The sequence below is a fragment of the Helianthus annuus genome, chromosome 8 (assembly GCF_002127325.2).
Source record: "Helianthus annuus cultivar XRQ/B chromosome 8, HanXRQr2.0-SUNRISE, whole genome shotgun sequence".
NCBI classification, from domain to species: domain Eukaryota; kingdom Viridiplantae; phylum Streptophyta; class Magnoliopsida; order Asterales; family Asteraceae; genus Helianthus; species Helianthus annuus.
In genome coordinates this window covers 102,885,555-102,890,137 of record NC_035440.2, presented here as the reverse complement: position 1 = coordinate 102,890,137, position 4,583 = coordinate 102,885,555, and the positions used below count along the sequence as shown (strand labels likewise).

At 35.7% G+C, this 4,583-nt stretch overlaps 1 long non-coding RNA gene across 1 annotated transcript; it reads right to left on the bottom strand.

Annotated features, from left to right (window-relative positions):
* Positions 1-397: 397 nt before the first annotated feature.
* LOC110871391 lies at positions 398-2,531 on the bottom strand. The gene is made up of 4 exons (XR_002553693.2): positions 2,273-2,531; positions 2,109-2,185; positions 1,306-1,364; positions 398-578 (listed from the first exon to the last, which is right to left on the bottom strand). It is a non-coding gene; the product is annotated as an uncharacterized LOC110871391 (long non-coding RNA).
* Positions 2,532-4,583: the final 2,052 nt, after the last annotated feature.

Genomic DNA, 4,583 nt, shown 5'->3' with positions numbered 1-4,583 from the left:
CACTGATGAGACCCCATCCAAAGCCTTATTGGCTTTGGAGACCCTAATGAACTAATCTTTTTACTTCATGTGTAGGGAGCTTCTGCATGCTTAGTAGCCTTTGGTATGTAGATAGTGGAGGCTCCAGGCACATGACAGGATGTAAAGGCCTTCTCAAAGATTTCAAAATCCATGGAGGGAGTGATATATCCTTTGGTAATGATAGTAAAGGGAAAGTTTTGGGGTCTGGTACAGTACAATCTGGTAATATAAAATTTGAAAATGTCAATCTAATAGACAATCTAAAATTCAACCTCCTGAATGTTTCACAAATGAGTGATAAGGGGTATGGATCATTCTTGTAACACCCCGGCCCGAATAGGGCCGACGTGTCACCCAATACAGTAATCAGAGACAATTTAAAACTTAACTCAGATAAAACATTATCTCCAAAGGTTTAAAAATCTAAAACCACACAACGGTCTTAACGAAAATAGAAATGTCTAAAATTTAAATAGCATTTTATTTAAACTCCTTATTTTCAACTCTAGCCATTTAGTTTTCTCTCTTCGCATTTTTCCCCATGTTCCCCTGAGTACCTGTTTAAGAAATAAGAGAGAACAACAAAAGAAACACGGCTGAGCCAAAAATTGCCCAGTAACGGAAAAACAATAGCAATAACGGTAATTCAATGAGAATGATCAATACGGTATTCGATCAATGGTGAAACGATACTGTGACAATAACAATGTAACAATACAGTTATCACTAATAAATGGTCAATCAATACGATAAGAATCTATGTGGAAATACCCATGTGAGCCAATGACAATAAACAATAAGCAATGTGTACATTAGCTGCAGTTCCAATGTACCAATATGTAGAGGGGATGTGGGCACACACACCTATCCCAATACCAATAAGTAATAATAATATCCTAGGATCGATCCATACGCCTCTCAATAATCAATAACAATAAATACTAATATAGAGACGCCGTGAACTAATCGCACCGTCACGGATGGTGCACGTCATCGGTACCGATGATGACGCCCTATGTCCCCATAGGTGGATGTGCTCGGGTATTGAGGTCAATAAAACGGTACACTTAAATCGAGACAACTAGTACAATAATGCATTTCTATAGCAAAAATCAATGATCAATAGGAACATGCGATAATGAGTCTACGGAATTTATCTATCGCATGCAAATCGATGGCAAGAAGCATACTACTAGAAAACAATAACAACGGTTCGATAGCCTAGACACTACGGGTACAATAACAATATAAAACGCTACGAGAAAAAGACCACAAAATCCGTACCTTATAGCATAAACGACAATAGCACAAAACTCAACGACGTCCTTAACTATCACCAAAGCCTACATAACCATAATATTTTTAATTAGATATATTGTACAATCGTTACCTTGTTTAACTTGTTCATTTAGATATACTAGTATTTAAATAGAGGACTTATTAAGTTAGAGAAATCAACATGTTAGTACATAACTATTTATAATCTTATAAGATTGGAATATTTATTCGACTATACAATACTGAACCTACTTTTCATTTTGCAAAAACTCATTGTAACCCATATGAGAAATTTAATTCTTCACTTGGTTTCACTACATAACTTTATACATTTGTTTTAAAGCATTATACTTAGTTTTGTTTTAGCAACAGATTGTTCAATTCATAACTATTAAACTTTTAATATTAGTATACTTAATTATTAGTGACTACTTTCAAAAAGTTTCATACGGCAATAGCATTACAAAATTAAAAATGATGTTTTAAGTTGATAAAAACTAATAATTGAATTTGTATTCCACCTTCTGTTAGTCCAGAATACAAGAGTACAACCAAATATAACTATTTGAAATTCCTATTTGAAAGACTCTATCATCACCATATTAAATACAATATTCATTATAATAAGTGAATTTGAGAAAAAAAAAATAGGACAAAACTTTGTGTATATGTGATGGTACTGTACTCATTAAACATGTATTTTTAACTCATCTTATTCACGGAATTTGCAGAAGTGCATACGTATATTCATAGTTTTTTTTTCTTCGATTAAATGTGTGGAAGGAAAGAAAACAGGCGAGTAGCGATACCACTTATCAAGGATGAGAGTCGATGGACTGAATCAAATATGATGTAGAGACCTTGAACGTCTAAGTGACGACCGTAACTGCGTATATCATAAGAAACGACTTGACATAACTACTTTGACGTCATAGGAACATGATTCAACTGAATAGACAATGATTCCAGTTACCTGGTTTACACGGAATGAAGGCAGCCGTTAACGGACGACGGGCTCGAGATGGTTGGTGATGGAGTTGCAGGTTGAAATCGCAGGAACCGTCCGAACAGAAAGCAAGGGCTTCGATCGCACCAGAGTTGAGTAATAACTACCAGGTTCATGTGAGGGTATCGATAGATGGAGTGTGGTTGATAAGGGATTGACATCCCTATTCCTTCGCCAATTAGTTGAAATTGATAGCGAGACTTGGCGATAAAGCTTTTGAAACCAACAGAAGATTTGAACGAGTAGGTTTGACCCAAAGAATTTAGAACTATGCTTTTAAAACAATAATTTTGGTTTATTTGTTATTTAGTTATTCTTTTTTTTTTCTTTAATTCCGTAAAATTTATGAAGCATTCTTCTTTTTCTATTTATTTACTTCTTTTTAACAAAATTCATAACTTTTTATGAAAGTACATGTATCTTAATCGGTTGGGTTTTCCCTTTAAGTCAAGTTGACAAATGTTTGAATTATTAAATATTTAACTTAATAATCTATTCTAAAAAATTTATACTATTGCTAAACATTTCGTATATTACATGTAAATTGTTTTTTTTCATCGTATATTACAATTCTTCACAAAAGAGTGTTGTAGGATTGTTGGACCAGAAATGGTTGAAAAGATTGAAGAAATAATAAAAACTGGAAAAACCAAACTTGTTGTTCAAAGAAGTGGCAATGTCTATGTGGTGGATATGTCAAAAGAGAGCCCCAGAACTAATGCCCGCCTGTTCTCAGCTGCATCAAACAAAGAGACAGAATTATGGCACAGAAGATTGGGGCACACAAATCTCAAGACAATCACTGCCATTTCAAAACAGGGGTTAGTAAGAGGTTTACCTCAAAAAATGTTCACCTGTCCTGAGCATTGTGTTTCCTGTCTAAAAGGAAAACAACATAAAAGCTCCTACAAATACATTGATGAGTCCAAAACAACCAAATGTTTGCAAATGCTTCATATGGATTTGTTTGGCCCAGTTAAAGTCATGAGTCTTAAGAAAAAAGAGATATTGTTTGGTTATAGTTGATGACTTTTCTAGGTTTACATGGACTTACTTTTTATACTCAAAAGATGAGACTGCAGGCATTCTGCAAGACTTTGTGAAACAGGTTGAAAAGCAGTTTGACCTTCCAGTAAAAATCTTCAGAAGTGATAATGGCACAGAGTTCAGGAACAAGGAGTTAGATGATTTCTGTGTGTCAAAAGGAATTGTGAGGCAATACAGCATTCTAAGAACACCAGAACAAAATGGGGTAGTTGAAAGAAAGAACAGAACTTTGATTGTGGCTGCCAGAACCATGCTTGCTGATTCAGGTTTGCCATTAACTTTTTGGGCAGAGGCAGTAAACACTGCTTGCTACGTCCAAAATAGAGTTTTAATCAACCCCAGGCATCAAAAGACTGCCTATGAACTACTGTATAAAATAAAGCCATTGATCTCATATTTCAAAGTTTTTGGCTGCCCATGCTTCATTTTAAACTTAAAAGATTCCATCTCAAAGTTTGCAGCCAAAATTGATTGTGGTTATCATCTGGGATACTCAACCACTGCTAAGGCCTACAAAGTGTTTAACATAAGGACCAAAACAGTGGAAGAGACTTTGAATGTAAAGTTCAATGAACTTTTATCAATGAAAATCCCAGCAAACCCTGAAGAATTGTTTGATCTTGATAAATTTACTTTTGAAAATACTGATGTCAAGACTAACAGTGCAGGTCCATCAAAAGAATCATCACCAGACTATGGGTATGAAATCATCATTCCTCAACAAAAGTCTGTCACAATGGGAAGAGCAGCAGATGTTCAAAACAGCTGTCAAAGCTCAACCACTGCTACCTCAACAGTTATTGACCAAAGTAGCCTTTTAACCCCTGCTTCCACATCATCAAACACTGTTCATAAAAGTCCTCAAGCAGTGGATAAAAGTCAACATGGTCCACACCATTACCACCTATTCCACCACCTTTTGAAACCACTGCTGGATCATCAAAGTCACCAGCAGTGGTTAGCTCAGATGATTCACATCTGCAGGCATCCCCTATTCCACCACCTTATGAAACCACTTCTTGAAATCTCATCCACCTGACCAAATCATTGGCAACATCAATGAAGGGGTGCTCACAAGAAGTCAATCCCAAAACATTTGTCTTTTTGCTGGTTTTCTATCTCTCCATCAGCCAGACAAGTACCAAGAGGCACTAAAAGACAACAGCTGGGTAGAAGCCATGCAAGAGGAACTCCAACAGTTTAGAAGACAACAAGTTTGAGAGCTTGTTCC